At 40.0% G+C, this 21174-nt stretch overlaps 1 protein-coding gene across 1 annotated transcript in view; it reads right to left on the bottom strand.

Moving 5' to 3' along the window:
* The window catches only part of SLC26A9 (solute carrier family 26 member 9), a 91278-nt gene extending 73456 nt beyond the window's left edge, over positions 1-17822 (bottom strand). Inside the window, exon 1 of the mRNA XM_066600186.1 lies at positions 17783-17822. The gene's annotated coding sequence lies outside the window, so the exon portion shown is untranslated. The remainder of the gene's footprint in view (positions 1-17782) is intronic.
* Between the last annotated feature and the right edge of the window lie 3352 nt (positions 17823-21174).

Raw genomic sequence — 21174 nt, forward strand, 5'->3', positions numbered from 1 at the left:
TTTCTGAAAAACATGCAGTCTATCTCCATACAAATGACCCAACTCCCTGGCTGTGAAATCTTCATATTCACAGCAACTACTCACAAGCCCAAACGTACACATATGGGGCCCCAATGGGAGAGCTCACCATTTATCAGAAGATCTTGTGACTTTCCTAAGTGGTGCAGGTGCTTTAACCCTTTGCAATCCAATTTTGGACTCAGGGTTTCCTAGGTGGTTTTCTCTTTCTGCCATTATATAATGGCGCCATCTGTTGGCTAGAGCCAGTACTGCGGTATGGGACATGCTGAAGAGGCCCCGCACAACTCAGTGGCCAGTAATATACATTAAGAATACCCTGCCGGACGTCTTCCGACATTGGAGCTGTACAGCCTTCAATGAGGATGTCTGAAGACGTCAGACAGTGGATTGGAAAGGGTTAACACACTAGTTAATGATCGCTATTTTGTATTAATGTTATCGGTCAGCATTAGAGGTTTCATTCAGAGCAGCAGTTGCTAAAATCTGTTAAAATGCAGGACGAAATAGCTTTTTTATCCAATAAAATGTTGACCAACAGGACTGGAATAGAATGAATCTTATTATATTCAATAGTTTGGCACTGCTCCACTATAAGACAGATTCATTCTACCAGTGAGTGTCATTTTCTTGCTTCTATGAACCTACAATGCTCGTTTAGTGGAAAGCATGACATCTTGCGATAACCTGAGATATCTTCGATTGTGACCCTGTATACTGCTGTGGGGGATTCTGGCAAGCTGCTGGGAATGTTGGGATCACACAAGCTTTGAAAATCAGACCCGACTGCTGCAGAGAATCAGGTCATTTACATAAAAGTAAGTAGGTTTTTTTTGTAGAAACATTTTCATGACACATACTTAGACAATTTACCTAATAAGGTGTGATAAATTGCATCTGCTGAACTTGCTGTGTAATTTCCAAACAGATGATTCATTAGAGGAGCTACTACTGCTGTGAGTTATTTGAAGCAAACAAAATTGCGAGTGTGCAAGCTTGCAAGTGTGGTTTGATATAAAGTGTGGTTTGTAATAAGTGTGTGTGACTTAAGATCAGTTGGAATCTCTGCTTATTTTCGATCCAGGAAACTATAGGCCTGTGAGCCTGACCTCTATACTGGGAAAGATCTTTGAACAAATTATTAAACAGCATGTATGCAAGTACTTGGATAAAAATGGAGTAATTAACCAGAGCCAGCATGGGTTTGAAACAAACAAGTCGTGCCAGACAAATCTAATTTCCTTCTATGACAGAATCACCGACTGGGTTGATCAGGGAAATGCAGATATAGTATATCTTGACTTTAGTAAAGCATTTGACAAAGTATCTCATACCATACTTATTGAAAAATTACCAAATATGGGATTCACAAGGCAACTATTAGGTGGATTCACAACTGGCTGAGTGAGCGTGGTCATAAATGGCTGCACATTCAAGTGGAAGAATGTATCAAGTGGGGTACCACAAGGCTCTGTCCTAGGCCCAGTGTTGTTCAACATTTCTATAAATGATCTGGAGGAGGGAATTGATGGGAAACTAATCAAGTTTGCCGATGACACAAAGGAGCAATAACTAACACTAAGAAAGAGTATTCAAAAAGATCTAGAAAAGTTTGAACAGTGGGCAGTGACTTACAGAATGGTAATTAACAATGAGAAATGCAAAGTCCTACATCTGGGCAAGAAAAATTAAAAAAGCACATACAGAATGGGAGGAATTAGGCTAAGCAGCAGCACATGTGAAAAAGACTTAGGTATACTAATAGATCATAGACTGAACATGAGTCAACAATGTGATGCAGCAGACAAAAAGGCAAACACAATTCTGGTTTGTATTAAGAGAAGCATAGAGTCTAGATCATATGAGGTAATTATCTAGCTCTACTCTTCCTTAGTCAAATCTCATCTGGAATACTGTGTCCAGTTCTGGGCACCCCATTTAACACATAAGCAAACTGGAGCAAGTTCAGAGAAGAGTTATCAAGATGGTGAGTGGTTTGGAAATCATGTCCTATGTGAAACAGTTAAAGGATCTTGGAATGTTTAGCTTGCAAAAAAGAAGGCTGAGCGGAGACTTAATAGCTGTCTACAAATATCTAAAGGGTTGTCACAGTGCAGAGGGATCAGCCCTATCCTTATTTGCACAAGGAAAGACTAGAAGCAATGTGATGAAACTGAAAGGGAGGAGACACAAATTAGATATTAGAAAAAACTTTTTGTTAGTGAGGGTGATCAATGAGTGGAACAGATCACCACGGGAGGTGGTGAGTTCTCCTTCAGTGGAAGTGTTCAAACATAGGCTGACTGGGATGATTTAGTGCATCCTGCACTGATAGAGGGTTGGACCCGATGTCCTTGGAGGTCCCTTCCAACTCTACCATTCTATGATTCTATGTGAAAGATTGCATCTACTGAATTTGCTGTGTCCTTTTTAAACAGCAGAATTATTGGAGGAGTTACTGCTGCTGAGAGCTATCTAAAGTAAACAAAACTGCAAGTGTGCGAGCTTGCAAATGCGGTTTGATTTAAAATGTGTGACTTAAGATTGATGACTTTAGATTTGGGGACTTTTGAAAGGAGTGACATATCTACTTACTGTTATTTTTCACTTGGTCGTTGAAGATCTTGTGCCATGTATACAGTGCTTGAACACTCATTTGAGGGTACATACTTCTGCATGACACGTGAGCGTGTTGCACATTTGGAAGCCCAGATCCTGGATCTAAAAGTCCAGCTTGCAATAATGAGATCCATTAACAACATGGAAAGGAGTTTGTTGCTCTCTGAGTAGATACTTGCTGGGGCAGATGTGGGAGTGGATGGTAGTTTGGCAATGCAAAATGATCAGACAGCTAGCTGGTTGACAGGAGAAGGAGTAGAGGAAAGAGTGTCAGGGAGGCTAGTCCTCAACTGGCACACCCCAACACATTTACAAAGTTGGTAGATGAGGGGGATGCCATTACAGCGTTAGCACTGCTGCAGTATAAAGGGGGATGTGTACTCCAGTAAGAAGGAGAATATGACTGAAGGGCAGGCTAGACAGGTCCTGGTAGTAGGAGACTCAACTATTAGGGGGACAGACAGGGCAATCTGCTAAAAAAAACTAGGATCATGGAACAGTGTATTGTCTACCTGGCATTTGAATTCAACACATCGCGGATCAGGTTGACAGATTACTGGGAGGGGATGGTGAGGACTTAGCAGTCATAGTGCATATTGACACCAATGACAAAAGGTCCTTAACCCCTTAAGGACCAGGTTGTTTTGTACCTTAAGGACCAGACACTTTTTAGGGATTTTACCCATGTGGCGGTTTTACTGCTCCATTTTTTTTCCTTTAGCTACCAAAATTATTTTTGCTGCATTTTTTTTCCGTGACATATAGGACTATTTTTTAAATATCTTTTTCACTGACTTTTTTCCCCCGTTTTTTAGTTTTATTGGGGGTAAAATGCTAAAAAAAATGATTTTTTTTAACATTTATAGTTTTTAAAAAAATTATTTTTATACTTACACAAAAATAAAGTATGGGAATGGGTTCCACTATTTATTTCGGATGTTTTGATATATAGTATGTATGGTTTTGGCTTACAGGGCGCATACGGCGACGGTTTTTGTTGGCGTCTGCTTTGTGTTATTCTCTTTCTTTTGTATGTATTGTTGTTTTATTTTGTTGTTTTGTTTTACTTATGTTGTAATTGTGTATTTTACTATCTATGTCCCCCATGACGTCATATAAGACCTCTGGGGGACATTCACTTTTTTTTTTTTTTAAACTTTATTTGACACTTTCCCACTATAGCTAGGGCGTCCATAGGAGCCCTAGTTATAGGGGAAAGCAACCCCTGTGGTGACATTAGTCACCTGCAGAGCTGCCAGGGTCTAAGTCTGACCCTCCAGCTCTACATAGCAGGGAGTCCCGGGAGGTCACATGACTGCCTGAGGCTCCTGTAGTGAAAGTACTTGTTACTTTCACTTTGCCATACAGTGGTCATTGAGCACTGTATATCGGGGAAGCAAAAGGCAGGAAGGGTTAAAAACCCCTCCTGCCTTCTGCTCCGGGTTATCAGCTGTCACTAACAGCTGATAACCCGTTCCTGCCTCTGACTGATTGCAGAGCCAGGAGACTTAGAGCACCACCATTTTTTTTACTATCGGCGGTCCTCTAAGCCCAGGACCAGCCGCCGTATATATACAGTGGCTGGTCCTAAATGGGTTAAAAAACATTTCAGGGACCTAGAATGTAAGCTTAGGACAGGGATTTCCAAAGTAGTATTTTCTGGAATACTATTTATACCATGTGCCACACAACAAAGGCAGCAGGAGATTAGGAAGGTAAATAAGTGGCTTCAGAGTTGGTGTTGGAAGGAAGGGGTTGGGTTTCTGGAGAATTGGGCTGATTTTCTTGTCGGCTACAGCCTCTACCGTAGGGACGGGCTGCATCTTAATGGGAAGGGTGCAGTTGTGCTGGGGAAGAAGATGACTAGAAGGTTGGAGGAGTGTTTAAACTAGGACCTGGTTGCCAGGGCAACCAGCAAGACAGTAGGGCAGATTGTACTATTACTTAGTCTTAGATCACTGTTTATACTGTTAATACAGTTAGAACTGGCGGAACAGTTAATAGGGATACACGTAACATAAAAAATAACCAAAACTTCTAAACTGTATGGTGACTAATGCTAGAAGTCTGACCAATAAGGTTGAGGAACAGGAAGTAATAAAGTCTGAGGAAAACGATTACATAATGGAAATAACAAAGACTTGGTTAAAGAAAAGCTGTGACTGGGCAGTGAACTTACAGGGTTATAGTTTGTTCAGAAGGGATCAATAAAATGCAAAGAGGGAGGGGTTTGTCTTTATGTAATATCCTGTTTAAAGCCCCTACTACAGGAAGCTATATGGGAGGGAGATGAACATGTGGAGTCTCTATGGGTAGAAATACATGGAGGGAAAAACTACAATGAAATCCTCATAGGGGTTTTCTATAGACACCAAATATAACAGAAGCCACTGAAAATCTATCACTGAGGCAAATAGATGAATCAGCAAATCACAACGAATTAATTATTATGGAGGACTTTAACTATCTGGATATAAACTGGGAAGCCGAAACCCGCGGATAATATAGTAATAATAATCTTTATTTGTATAGCGCCAATGTATTCCGCAGCGCTCTCATAAAGGTAACAACTTCCTGTCAATTACTAAAGATAATTACCTTACCCAACTTGTTCAGGAGCCGACTAGAGGAACGGCCATTTTCGACTAAATACTAACCAACAGTTACAGAAAAATACAGAATAATAGAGGTGCAGCACAGGGGGCACCTAGTAAATGGTAACCATAATATAATACATTTCCACTTGTCTTTCAACAGGGTGTTTTGTCACGGGGGCCAAAAGCATACTAAGTCTCAGGAAGGCAAAGTTCAATCAGGTTAGAGAAGCCCTTAACCTCACTGAATAGGACAATGTCCTCAGAAATAAGAGTACAGAAAATTAATAAAAACCATCTTAACCATCCTAAATACTGTGAGCGGTTCATACCTTACAGGAATAAAATACTTATTAAAAGCAATGTGGCTCAATAAAGATGTAAAGAGGGCAATAAACAGCAAAAAGAAAGCACTTAAACTATTAAAACAAGAAGACAGCGAAGAAGCACTAAAACCTATAAAGAAAAAAATAATAATGTAAAACTCAGATAAAAGCAGGAAAGATGGAGAGAGAGACTTATTGCCAAAGTAAAACTAACCCTAAAATGTTCTTCAACTATATAAATAGTAACAAGATTAAAATGAAACTTGTGGGCCCTTTTAAAAGTAATGAGGGAAGAATTGTAGTGGGTGATTAGGAGAAAGCAAATTTGTTAGTTTTTTCGCCAGTGCATTCACTCAGGAAAATGAAATGTCAGATGAAATGCAGAGTGATAAAGTAAACTCTCCATTAAATCTCAACAGTCTAACCTACTAAGAAGGCTACTACATTGAATACACAGACATCATTGTGGGCACTGTCTGACAATATGCAGTTTTTTTTAGGCAAGGACGTGTCTTTATGTTGTTATTAGCTCTTCTGTGTGGGGTTAGACCTTAGAGTTCAGTTTTAGCAAACCAGTAGCTCTATGGTAGCTGCTGTCTGTGTGCTGTTGTTACAAGCAGTTTTGTCAGGTAGGGACATCTCTTTATGCTGTTATTAGCTCTCCTATGTGGAGGTATAGACCTTAGACTAATATTTGTATAGCTAACAGCAAACTAGTAAATCGCAGTGCTTATATGCAGTGTAGGATGCACAGTAATAATCTATTAGAAATTACCTTAGGATGCACAGTAATACTCATTTTAGGAGGCATAGTGGCATTATGACAGGAAGGTGTTAGGATTATACTGAATTTGGTCTTCTTTCAGTCCCTGATCTATCACAGTTGCTATGTCACAAAAAAAAAAGCTGCAGCCGCTCTATTATACACACCTCTTGTGTATTAGTGTGGTTGAGCTTTTTACTGGAAGGCTTTTTTTATATATATATTTCCCTATATACCATCCACCCTTGCCCTTTTTCTCCTGAGTTTTATACCAACCATTAGGCTCTATACTTACTTTATTACTGGAGTTTTCCCACATTGAGGGACTTTTGCTATATCTGACATTTATCTGTGGCTTCAGAGGTGACTCATTATAGTGTGAAAAAATACCATCCTTTATCATCTATCTTACATATTGTGATCCTAATTAACTGCAAGTTTTATTATTTTTGTTAGTTCAGATGCTGTAAATCTATTTACTTCAAACACCTTAGTACTGTACAAGACTGAGTTTGCCTCCCATTAGCACTAATGGAGTATAAGTGACTGATCTCCTTGCAAACCAATGTCACATCAGAGGGATACTATCCATTAGCATATAATCACAACTCTGTTTTTGAAGATCTTAGTACTGTATAGGTTTGAGATTGCCTCCTATCAGCATCTATGCAGTATAAAGGTCCTTTTAGACAGGATGACCGTCAGGCAAACGATGCCCAACACTCGTCCTTGCATATACTAGCTCCTGTGCACCTGCATGGGAGCTAGTATCATTATCTCTCAGCGGGAAAGCTGCAGGAGATTTCTCTTCTCTCGCTCCCCCGCCCCTCTCCATTGAGTTAACATAGCGGCTGTTCAATACTGAACGGCTGCTATTTACACTGAACGATGAGCTATCAGCTCATGGTCCATCGTTTATCCTGCATAAACAATGGACAATGAGCTGATTACTCATCATTCAGTGTAAATAGCGGCCATTCAGTTCGGAACGGCCGCTATGTTATGTCAGTGGAGAGGGGCGGGGGAGCACGAGGAGAGAAATCTCCTGCAGCCACCCTGCCCCCCTGCTGGCCGCTCTGAGAGTGAGCCAGCACTACTAGCTCCCGTGCAGGAGCATGGGAGCGCGGACACACAGGGACGAGTGTCGGACATTGTTTGCCTGACATTCATCCCATGTAAAGCCACCGTAAGTGATCTACCTCCCTGCAGTCCAATGTCGCATAAGAAGGATCACTTCTATTAGCATACAATTATAACTCTATTCTAATGCCCCACTTTCACGGGACGACTTTCAGCTAAACGATCTGCACGAGTGGGTGACATCAGTGCTAGTTGTTCGCACTTGTGCAGAATGTTTAGACAGACAGATCATTACTAAAAATCACTCACTTCTTGCTAACTTTTTGCTTAGTGCTTCACATTCTATGTAAAACACTGTGGGGAGAGTTTAGACGCAGAGAGAAGTAAGTGAACCAGTGATAATTTTTATGCTGGTTGAAACTGAGCGACAAGAGAAAAGTAAACGAATGGCTTTGCAACGATTGTCCCACATTTTTTTCATTTGAACGAATTGTGCTCAATAATCGCCCTTTATAGATGGGGCATTAGACCCCTGATAAAGCCATAGCTGTCAGAAATGTGTTGGGCATTCTTTCAGGGTCAATCCTATGCTAATTCATTTATTCTCTATCCTTTAAGTTATCACTATCTAAGAGGTTTTTTTCATCTATTTGTCTAGTAGCTTCTCTCTCTCAGGTCTTTGTATATCACCACTGGCCTGATAGAAGTGGAAAAACATCTGGCTTTTTATTTTTCACTTCTGAATATGTGCGAAATAATATGAGAGAAGTATTCAATGCTGAGGTCATCTGCTTTATCTTTTAATCGTTACTCATAAAGTTAGTTTTTTATCCATTTCTTCTCAGTGATAGCCATTGTTTACCTACATTAGTGATCCTTTAATTATATAAATAGTAAAAAGATTAAAATGAAATGTGTTGGCCCTGCTAGAAGTAATGAGGGAAGAATTGTAAAAAAAGATTAGGAGAAAGCAAAAGATAGTTTTATCGCCAGTGTATTCACTCAGGAAAATGACATGTCAGGTGAAATGTAGAGTGATAAAGTAAACTCTCCATTAAATCTCATCAGTCTAATGGCCCTTTTGCATGGGACAACAGTTGGCTAAACGACTACATGAGCGCTGACGTCACCTCAAAGACAATTAGTGCTCATGCAGAGCATTTAGACAGACTTCGAACCTGGATCGCTGGGTTCCCGTTGGCTTCTTACACAGCGGACCCCCTTCTATGTGAAGCACTGAGTGGGGAGTATTTATACAGAACAAGAAGCCAGCAATCCAGTGATAGTTTATATGCTGGCTGAGGGCCAGCGATAACGACTTGCAAACAAGGTAAGTTCTAGACTGAAGCTTGGAGATCATTGGATCTTGTGTATCTGGACTTTTCCAAAGTGTTTGATACTGTGCCTCATAAAAGGTTGGTATATAACATGAGAATGCTTGGTCTGGGAGAAAATGTGTGTAAGGGGGTATGAAACTGGGTGGTTACAAATGGTACATACTCTGATGTAGGTAGGCCTGGCATTCACAATAAGGCTAATTTCACAAAGGCGAGTGTGATATTGGATCGTGAAACTCGGCCCAGTATCTCAATCGCTAACATGCGATTTCCCCGCGGATGCAAGGTGTTTTTCTGTCAATAAGGGGTAAATGGAGTAAGCAAATAAACAAATTTTTTGCACTGTACAGCTGTTTTCACCTTTCCTCGTGTAAGTGCGATGTTCCTGTGGATATGAGGTGTTTTTGTGCAAAAAATGCCACCCATCAATTCAGTACAGTTGTGATCCTCCAGCGTGGCTTTCAGCCACTTCGGAGGATCGGCAAGTGTTTCTCATTGTTTACAATAGGAAACCTTGCATCACACTCACGTGCCGTGCAATGCTTTTGCCGGCCTAATTTTAAACGATAGGCGATGCACTCCTAGGGAATGCCCAAAGATAGGATATGCTACAATTTTTTCTCGCACCATGATGTGGCAAAAAAAAAATTGCTCATGTGTATGACTAGGAGTATAGCGCATGTTGCTATTTTCTTGGCCGTGTGAAAGTGGCCTAAGTGTGATCGAGCAAACACTAAAAATACAGAAGTGTGACTGCAGACAAACCAGGAACTTATAGACTGTTTTTGCAGGAGTACGCATCCACCAGTTGCAGGCAACTCATCAATAAATAGTATACTTAAGTGACATTTAAACTGTGCGGTAAACCACCATGTATTACTGGGTTAATATGTTTGGGGATAATATCACCTATCCTATGATTAAAGTATATTATGGAACTTTGTGATTAATGAGAGATTGTTATATCTTTGCAGTAACTTTAAAGCTATTCCTACTTTTACTTATAGTTACGGTAGTTACTCCAAAGTATAGGTGACACTCAAGAGAAATCTTGGAGATGATTGTGTGAGGAGAAGACTAGAGGAGAACTAAGAAGTCGGTCTTGCAAGGACTGGAGATTACATCTGGCATGGTATTGCGATATTAGGTCAGAGATGTATGGAAAGGACAGGTTGTGGTCAACCGTATGTCATCACTAATATTATGAACTGCATTTTCTGGATAATGGTTAGCCAGTCAAGGGATTGGCAAAGGGGAGAGACAGGGAAGTAATGTGGGAGAGGTTGATTAGTCGGGCAGCAGAATTGAGGATAAGTTGGAGGGGTGCAAGGGTGCTGTATGGGAGGCCACAGAGAAGGATGTTACAATAGTCTAGATGGGAGACGATAAGGGCATGTACTAACATTTTTGTTAAGTTGAAGTTGAGAAGAAGAGACAGAAGTTGAGCAGGGGGCAACTACACTGTAGCACCAGGAATTGTCTTTCTTCCCCTTAGTGCCCCTGATCCAACTACACCTCACTTTCAGTGCCCTTGCTTATGGAATGTGGGCTGTAAATGGGGAATGTGGCATGTAAAAGTGCGTGTGGTCTCTGGAAAGGGTTGTGGATTATGTCCAAGAATTTTGCAAGGTGCAAATTGCCTTTTAGTTCTCTTTAAAGGCAATTCCTAAAAGATACCAAGATACTATCAAGACTTAGATGTGAGTAGCCTCTCATTTTTTGCTGCCCGTGTTCATGTCTGTAGTCAAAGTATACCATTCCAAGTATAGCATGAAGTCCAACCATTATTGGACTTCAGCCAACTTCGTTAACAACCTGTGATCCTGTAATATGCTTCATTAGGGTCTCTTCATATGCGCCCTTTACAGTTTAAGCTACAATATTAAGTTTAATCTAAATGTTATTGACTCATGAAGAGTATTGTATCATACTTTTGCAAAGTGCAAATTGCCATTTAGTTCTCTTTAAAGGCAATTCCTAAAAGATACCACATATGACTTAGATGTGAGTAGCCTCTCATTCTTTGCTGCCCGTGTTCATGTCTGTAGTCAAAGTTCATTATTGGCAAAGAACATTCGGGCAAAAAGAATCATAGATGTATTGCATTTAAGTGATGATGCCAGGAAGGTAGTGCCAGGACTGTCTCATTGAATCACTGACATTTGTTTGGCATGGGGTAGAAAATGAGGAAGAAGAAAAAAAAATGACAAGTGGTTTGGAAAACTCACAATTAAAGAAATATGTTAAGGGAAGCCTATGTACATAGGAATTGATTCAACACTTGTAGGAAACACCAGTGCACCTTAAACAATGTTTACTCATTAAATAACTTCTCAAAGGAAATTCCTCATACCAATATATGATTATTGGACTTCAGCCACCTTTAGTAACTACCTGTGATCCTGTAACTTGTTTCATTGGAGTCTCCTCATATGTGCCCTTTACAGTTTAAGCCACAATATTAAGTTTAATCTAAATGTTATTGACTCATGAAGATTATTGTATTATGAAGAGATTGTTAGGAACATCAGTTTTCATTAAAATATTATTTGTGAATGTATGCATACCCAGGATTCCGCTATGATCAGGTTTCCACTATGATCAGGCTATGATCAGGCTTCCACTATGATCAGACTTCCGCTATGATCAGGCTTCTGCTATGATCAGGCTTCCGCTATGATCAGGTTTCCGCTGTGATCAGGCTTCTGCTATGATCAGGTTTCCGCTATGATCAGGCTTCCGCTATGATCAGGCTTCCGCTATGATCAGGTTTCCACTATGATCAGGCTTCCACTATGATCAGACTTCTGCTATGATCAGGCTTCTGCTATGATCAGGCTTCCGCTATAATCAGGTTTCCACTATGATCAGGCTTCTGCTATGATCAGGCTTCCGCTATGATCAGGTTTCCGCTATGATCAGGCTTCCGCTATGATCAGGCATCCACTATGATCAGGTTTCAGCTATGATCAGGCTTCCACTATGATCAGGCTTCCGCTATGATCAAGCTTCTGCTATGATCAGGCTTCCGCTATGATCAGACTTCCGCTATGATCAGACGTCCGCTATGATCAGGCTTCTGCTATGATCAGGCTTCCGCTATAATCAGGTTTCCACTATGATCAGGCTTCTGCTATGATCAGGCTTCTGCTATGATCAGGCTTCCGCTATGATCAGGTTTCCGCTATGATCAGGCTTCCGCTATGATCAGGCATCCACTATGATCAGGCTTCCGCTATGATCAGACTTCCGCTATGATCAGGCTTCCGCTATGATCAGGTTTCCGCTATGATCAGGCTTCAGCTATGATCAGGCTTCCACTATGATCAGGCTTCCGCTATGATCAGGCTTCTGCTATGATCAGGATTCCGCTATGATCAGGCTTCTGCTATGATCAGGTTTCTGCTATGATCAGGCTTCCACTATCATCAGGCTTCCGCAATGTAACAGCATACATTGTTTAAAAATGGATTAATGTTACTAATGGTTAATTGTTGTATAACCAAAAGTTATATTACTTTATACTAACACCTTAAGGATACTTTTTACACCTGAATAATCACTCAAAAAAGCAATCATGGCAACTGTCGGCCAATGTAAGCACGGCACCGACAGGGTACTGAGTGAGAAGTCTCACAGTAGTCGTTAGTAGTTCTGTTGCAGCTGACTGAAATGGAACGATTAACGAGCAACTTTTTGCTTGGCATTAACAGGCTGCCATTCATCTTTGAACGACTGGCTGTTTGTAGTGAATAGAGGGAGGAGGTTGGAAGAGATCTTCGTTGCGCTACGTCTCCATTCACTGAACTCTTGCCACTTGTGCGAAAGCACAGGTGCGACAGTCGTGGAGACAGATGTTAAATGCTTAAGTGCTCGACAGTTGTCCTGTCTAAAACCACCCTTATACTTTCCTCACAATTTCAAGATCTGTGCTTGCTGTTAGTAGAAACATGTATGGTTTACATGCAGCATGTAGCCTGTCCTGATTCTGTCTATCTGAAACAGCTGCATGTACAGGACACAGCTCTTATCCACTTAACCTCTTAATGACCAGGCTGTTTTGGTCCTAAAGGACCAGACACTTTTTAGGGATTTTACCCATTTGGTAGTTTTACTGCCCTATTTTTGTTGCATTTTTTCCTGTGATATATCCTCCTATTCTTTTAAATATTGTTTTAACTGGTTTTCCCCCCCATTTTTTAGTTTTACTAGGGGTAAAAAGCTTAAGAAAAAGATTATTTCTTTTAAATTTATAGCTTTTTATTGTTAAAATTAGTATATTTACGCTAAAATAAAGTACAGTAATGGATTCCTAATTTGTTTTGGAAGTTTTGATATGTAATTTGTGTAGTTTTGGATTACAGGGCGCATATGGCGACGATTTTGGTTGTCATCGGCGGGGGGTCATTTTCTTTTTTGTGTGTATATTTTTGCTTTATGCTTTAATTTTTAAAACTTATTTATATACAATTTTTTTTTACCATCTATGACTTCCTGACGTCATATAAGACCTCTGGGGGTCATTCACATTGTATTTTTTTTGTATTTCATACTTTTCCATTGTATCTGGGGCATCCATAGGAGCTCTAGTTACAGGGAAAAACATCCCCCTGTAGTGACAATAGTCACTAAGAGAGCTGATCAGAGTCTGATAGAAACCTGCAGCTCTGCTGTAACAGAGGGCACGTGATCACTGGGTCGCATAGTGGAACACACAATTCCGCTTTCACTTTTTAGTACATAATGCTCATTGAGCAATATTTAGCCTATAAAGGAGAATGTCTAACCAGTTAAAAACAGATTCTCCCTTCTTCTCTGGGTCCTAGGCTGTCTCTGACGGCTGAGAACCCAACCTGCTCTACTTGGAGCAGAGGCTTTAACCCCATGCCATACTTCTACTATCGCCTGGGATTAAAGCCCAGGACCAAGCGCTGTATATTTACTGTGCTTGGTCCTTAAGGTGTTACAGAAGCATTTCAGTCAAAAATATTTATTATTGATATATTTTTAGTGATCACTTAGGTGCATATACAGTACTTATTATTTTTTTAAGTACAACTTTAGTTTTTTCATTATTTTGTAACCTTTAACCTCCAAAAAACATTAAAACTTTCAGTTAAAAATATTAATCATCTATCCACTGGATTGGGATAATGTTAATGTTGGGGCCCAACCACATCTCTAGAATGGGACACCCAAGTCTTCTGGTCTCACCAGTCAAATGACCATGCAAACAGTTTGAGTATGTGTGCTGCTCCTCCTTTCAAACTGTATGCATGTGACAGAAACAGCTGAATATTTATGGCATGTTCATAAATTTTGATATATGCAGGTTCCTCATCTATTGGGAAATGCATGTCTGAGGCCAATTTGCTGATTCGCAACTGCTGTAGTCGCCATAAAGGTCAATAGAGAGATGGCCAAGGTTGGAGCCGAAGCCGCTGTTCTTACCCCATGTGTAGTGGCTGACGCTTGTGATTGCAGACTGTGTTCCCATTGATGAGTGCTGCATCTGCAATTACAAGAGCCACTACACAGGCGTTGGAGCAGCGGCTTCGGCTCCGACCTTGGTGTATCCCAGCTCTGACAGAGGGCGCTGCCTGGAAAAACTGTTTAAGGATCCACAGTCAATTTTTGACACTGTTTATTAAAGCGGCCCTTGGGGCCTGGAGAAACAAAAATGGCCGAACCACCTCTCTGACTACCTGATAAACACTGTGCATTAGTACACATCATTAGTATACTAATATATGCATATAAAGTGTGTCCTTTTGGCCTCTTGTGGATGGGTATATGTACAGTATATCTTTTTTTATGGCAGAGAATAATGTAGACAACTGCTGTATTCCATACAGAGGCATCCAATAAAAAACATTCAATGTAGTATACATTTTTTTATTGTGGGTCCCTATGGGTGACATACAGTGGCTTACATCAGAGGCATCCATTGAAAGTATAGGTCGGGAAATCTTCTCAACATAAACTACCAACGTACCCTGCAAACACAGTGTGAATGCACTACTATTTGCATATGATCTTGTCCGACAACTTGGAATATCACTACAAGCAGCATTAAAATGATTTCTACGTTCACTGATAAAGCAAAATGACCTCAAAACAGTGAAGGCATCGAAGAGTTAACACTTCCTTTTCATATCATATCAGTCCCATATCGCTTTTTTCCAAAGTTATGTGAGTGTTTTGTTCCTTGATAAGATTGGTGCTTAGAAGTCACTTTGAAAGTCTTTCCCTGAAAATTTGTTTTTACTAACCTATTAACTGCTGGAAAAGATGTGATGAAAGAGGAAAAACCATGCGATCCGTGTCCTAATCTGTGTATCAAAGGGAATGTGTAATCAGAGTATGACCTATTGTATAAATCAAGTTTTTATGTTAAATATATTTCTGAAGAACCTTGCCGTTTTCACACTAGGCCTATTCATAGTCTGGCACTTTCTTGTACTGTAGAGAAGACTTTTCAGCAGTTATCTCATTATCATTGGGCAGGTCACAATGGTAACACTTATATAAACCGCAGATAACACAAGATCCTAGTCATAATAGATGATGATCACTACTTATATACTCTACCTCCTTACACAATGACCCCTGCACAGCTCACAGAATTTGTCTAGAACAGTGGATGGGTCCCTTTCTGTCCATTGTGTGAATGGCTCATGAAGCTGCTGTAAAGCAGCTCTAAATGCTCTTACCTGCAGCAAAGGCAATATGGTTGCCCAATAGTCATGTTCAGACAAAAGAATTAAAAGTCTACAATCAGAAAATAAAAACATGAGAAAAATGGAAAAAGTTTCACTATCTGGTTTTAATTAATTTAAAAATATTGCTGATACATTTCCTTCAGGAGGTGAGATGTCTTGCATCTGGTGCCCTCATAGTAAAGGGTGACGGATAAAGGGTGTCATACATATATAGAAGCATTATGGTCAGTAACCAATTCCCAGCACTTGGTCATCTCCCACCACTTTGTACAAAGAAACAAGTAAAATTACATTCAAACTCATCCAATTGTTTTAAATGAGAAACACTAATGTCCTTCCATTCAATTCAAAAACTTTAGAATTGACCAATGGTAAACTGGCAGCGGCAGATCCAGCATACGCCAGACCCAGATAGTGGCGAACAGACCCCACTGACTGTAATGCAGCGAGACATTTTCCTAGATGAAGTATCGTAGATGATGTGCTATTTCGCCCAGAATTTTATGCCTGATCTACACTGAAGGCTCAGAATGCCTAACATTACTAACATTGATGCCTTAGTCTTAAAGAGCCAAAAATCACTAAAACCTCCAAGAGGCATGATAAGTATTTCGACCTTCGAGAAAATCCAAGGCACCACAGATGAATTAATGCTTTATTACTTATTAGTCCTTCATAATTGCACATATGTATAAAGTTGTAGCAATATTTTGACCAACAAGGTCTTTTCATAGCACCGTTTCTGAAAAGTTGGGTTTATGCTCTGAACACAGGTGGTAGTCACCCTCCAAGACAAGCATCCACATCCTGCTCCGCTGCACACACCTATCATATCTGTACTCTACTGATTTTGATGAAGTGTTTAATCTGTATTGAAAGGCTAGATAACAAGGTATCATCTTGTCCAGGTACTAGTAGCTTGGACATCTGTTAAGAAGGTGACTTTGTTGGGATGTTGTAAACACTGTATGCAGATGTCCAAAAGAGAGTTGAATAGTAGAAAGGACCTGATGAGGCCGTGTATAATACAGATTGTTGGTGGAAAGTCACCTTATACCCCTATAAACCTGGGCCGATAGTCACCCGAATAACTGCTGAAACGAGCGATTGTAGGAAACTGTCAGCTCATGTACACACAGCCCTGGCAGGGCACCGAGCGAGAAGTCACTCAGTAATCACTAGTCATTCCGTGGCATAGGAATGTGCCCTCAAGTCTTGGAACTTGTGACTGAAGAAGGTGAGAGGGAGATATGATGTCCTGAAACCTATGTTTTAGGATGACCTAAGACTCAGAGGTAACATATTGATACCCTTAAGCTTTTTATGTAAGGCGATGTTTGCATTTACTAATGACTTTCCTGTCCCTCAAATCTTTTATCATTTTTGCATTGATTGCTTATGCATTGATCTAACTCTAGTTCCTAATATAACACGTGTGTTAATGTGATGTGTAACCCTTCACCATGCATGAACATGATCAGAGTGACTACGAGAGACACGGGCACTAGAACATAAGAGAACATGTAATACTTATACTGAAGCAGAAGGTATAAAGTTTAATGGAACTTAATAGAGAAGCTGAGAAGGTTGTGTTTTAATATGTGACTGACATGTTTCTACATCCAGTGTTCTGTAGGGAAGTGGAACTTCTGAAATAGGTATTAGGAGATGAAGTGACACTTGTTTCCCAAAGTCTATGCATAAAAGGTGATATGACTATAACTTTACATCTATACATTAGGAGGAGAAGTGAAACTAAGATGATTATGCCTCAAATCAGTGTGAAATGAAGGAATGGCGTATGTGTACTAAGACGGTGTGACTCCTTTAGGGAAACAGATACGTATCCATGATGTTAATCCATAGTACAAACGGCATAAATATCTGTTCTACAAAGTAAGTAAGTGCATATGTTTGCCGTATGATTATGAATTATAAGTGCAAAATAATTTCTTTCTGAATATTGATTTATTTAGTATTATTTATACATTTGCAAACTACAATGCATTCTATTAGGTTAATTTACAGATACAGGAGACATTTTAATGTAACCTTGGTTCTTACTTTATAAGTCAAGTAACCATGCAAGATATATATATAAACATACATACACACAAATAACAATGACTAAATAACAATCAAATATTACATTGCATACTGTGATTATGCAATTAAGCAAGTAAGTGCAAGTGCTGGGAGAATAATCGAACTTGATATCAGAACTGTTAATAAGTATTCACTTAAAGTGGTAGTAGCCTCTTAAAAATGCCCATCTATACACTAGGTCAGCATTACAGGATTGTACATCTGGCAGAGCTCTTACCTGGCAGCCTGATTTCCTGTGTGTGATTTCACCAATGTTTTCAAGGTGTGCGAGAGGCTAATGAAGCACTTGAAGTAGAGGGAGAAAGTAAATGCAAGCGCTCTCCTCTCTGATCTCAACTGACTCATTTATAAACAGTGGCAAATGGGGAGGGGGGAGGCTGGGAGAAGCTGTGGATTGGCTGCATAGGAGAAGTGATTATGAATGGTATAACAGGGATTAAGCCAGGAGATAGGAAAAACTGATAAGAGAAGGAGGTGGGATAGTGAATGGAGGGGGCAGTGGGGAGAACAGAACAGCCCTCTATTTGTTCTTACATCTGCCCTCCCAATCCTTTGCTTCCTTTTCTGCCTTGATCTGATTCTGAAATTTCCTAAATACGCTGTAGGACAATAGACCACATTGAGGACTCCAAAGGTTTCCCAAGAATTGAGTTCCAGGAAAAGGGAGAGAGCGGTAGGGAAAAAGGCTTAGAGAGAAGCTGTCAACTACACCCCCCTCCACCTCGCTGTGAATACACTTGATGTTAATCTTCCTGTCCACAAGTCGTGTGAAAGAAAGCATTTTGGCCAGACCACCCCTCAGCCCTGTCACATACACAAGGCATGGTGCTAGGAATCATCTGCACTCCTTACAGCTTCCATAAAGGGAATGAGGTTGGCACCCAGATGGCTCCATTTTACCATCTTGTTCTATGCAGGAAATCATCTGTAGTTTTTTTGTTTTCTTATGTTCATGTAGAATCAATAATCTCATTCAGAGTGATAAATTAACTTGTCTTGAGTCTAAAATGACAAATCAATACCACATCAATTATTGTCTTATAACATCTCTTATATACATATCTGTTCATTTCTCCAAGGGAACTTTTTTTACTGCCTGAACATGCTCACTTATATTGACCAGCTATAACATTGAAAGTCCCTTGTGCTGCCTAGAACAGCTCTGACTTCTGGGACCTCCATGGATCAGACTTTCTTTTCCAGCACATCGCACTGATGCTCAATCGGATGGAGACCTAGGGAATGTAAAGGACAAATCAACATCTTGAACCCTTTTTATGTTCCCCCAACCATTCCTGAACTATTTTTGCAATGTGGCAGAATACATTAGCCTGCTGAGAAAGGCCACCACCATTATAGAATATCATTGCCATTAAGGGATGCACTTGGTCTGCAATAAAGTTTAAGTAGGTGGCAGATGTTAAAGCGGCATCCACATGCATGCCAGCAGCTAAGATTTGCTATCAGAATACTACCCAGAGAATTATATTGCCTCTGCTGACTTGACTTTTGCCCATAGTGCATACTAGTGACATTTCTTTCTCATGTAAGCAAGATTTATGTGGCAAATAGGCCTTTGGGCCCCTCAAGCACCAGAGCCAGATATGACTGCTGCAGTAGTTCCATAACCCTTAGGTCTATCAAACTTATATTCTGTCTTCTAGTCTAGTATATTTACTAACACTAACTAAAACCCCATAGGCCTCCTGCCCACGGGCGATTTTTCCCATGGCGATAAACTGCACGCGGATAACGCAGTGAATGCTTTCCATAGGATAACTAAGGAAAGCCCAGCCCAAATGCCCATGAGCAGAAAATCGCTTGCTCACGTTAAAAATCGTGGTATGCTGCGATTTACCACGATTATCTGCGATGAACCTATCATTGTAGATAGGTTCATCGCGAAAATTCGTGGTGCCAAAGTACTCCCCAGCAGTGGCTCCGGCAGTGGAAATCTGTGGCAGGATATCGCTACACCTGTGGACAGGCGGCCTTATAGCTACTCCCCTGAAAACGTTTGCAAGGGGCAAAGTCGAAGTTGAAAAGGATTACAATGTTAAAATTTCAAAGAACATAACAATACAAAGCAATTAAAGTTAATAATGTGGTTAGTGGGTTCTTAGAAAAATTAGTTTCAAGAGATGTAGATCTTTGTAGTTGACTGATCTTCCTACTGTGGATATTGGTCTGGATAACTGCATTAAATTGGGACTATTAGAATAGATCTATTTTGGATAATACTGGACCCCTCACTCCAATTAAAATAGTTAGAATGAACATACTGTAATCCTTTACTTTCCAGTAGCCTAACTCTATATTTACTTTGCAATGGACCCTCCTTTTTTGTCGCAATATGAGGGCATATAATGTGACCTGTGGGCCTAATACAATATCTGTAATAGAGCTATTTATAATATTGGTGCCTTATTATGTACTGGGGGCTTTAGACCCCTCAAAGCCTGCTACCTCTGCACCTTCTTTAATTACCCTATCTATGACAGTCTCCTCAACAACTTTGGAAAATGTGTTTTTCATGCCAGTCACGGGCACACTTGTTGCTACTGTAGATCTTCAACCCTGCTAAAGAAGTGAAGCTGAAATAATAATAATCTTTATTTGTATCGCGCCAACATATTTTGCAGCGCTTACATAGACAAGGGGAATACAGAAAGTGTAACACGCAGTGGAACACGTGTATCTCTGCTTCAATATTGGAGGGCCATTGGCAAAAGTTTGCAAAGAGAGTCATTAGTGACATTTCACACAAAGAGTAAAGTCAATGAATTAATCCTGGGTCTATCAAACTTATTTTCTGTCCTCTAGCCTAGTATAATTACTAACACTAACTAAAAAATGAATTACAGGGGGCAATATGCAATAATTTATCACATTCATATTTATTGGAGCAGTATATATAAAATCTTTTTGTTAAATTTGTGGATGAACATCCACACTAATCAAAGTAGTAAAAAGAACATAAGTTACAATATACAAAAGTTCATATATCGCCATGTTATTGAATATAACACAAGTCTGGATGTCAATTAGATGAGAGACCACACAGGCAGAATACAGTTAATAAACATACTATTGCAATTAAAAATAACCATCTGACAAAACACTAATTTGGTAGAGACCAGGACAAAAGCCACTGGGAATTTAATGAAAAATTAGACATTATCTTTTGTATTTCTCTTTTTTTTCGGCTGGTATTAGTAAAATGTAAAGTGCTAAACTGCTTAATGTAAAACAACAAAAATACACTAACATAATACAAATCACTTGATCTTCGCCACAGACATATATATAAATAATAAATGCATAGTACAGAATACACTCATTGTCAAAACCAATCGCACTCCTAGAAGTTGCCCTTTTGCTATAAAACTCTTCCTGCAGTTCCATCTCAGGCAGATATGTAATTGATGAGTTGTAATGTGATGAGATGAACTGTCTGGTCACCTAAGAACCTAAAAGTGGTTTCCCCCCTGGCCTATAAAGGTTCTCGGAGGCTCCTTGTGTGCAGTGACCTCTTCTTCTGCTTGTGTAGAGTTTTGACCACTAGACACCTCTACGACGCAGAGAAGAGATTTCACCCATTACCAGAGT

Source organism: Eleutherodactylus coqui, chromosome 4, assembly GCF_035609145.1.
Source record: "Eleutherodactylus coqui strain aEleCoq1 chromosome 4, aEleCoq1.hap1, whole genome shotgun sequence".
NCBI lineage: Eukaryota > Metazoa > Chordata > Amphibia > Anura > Eleutherodactylidae > Eleutherodactylus > Eleutherodactylus coqui.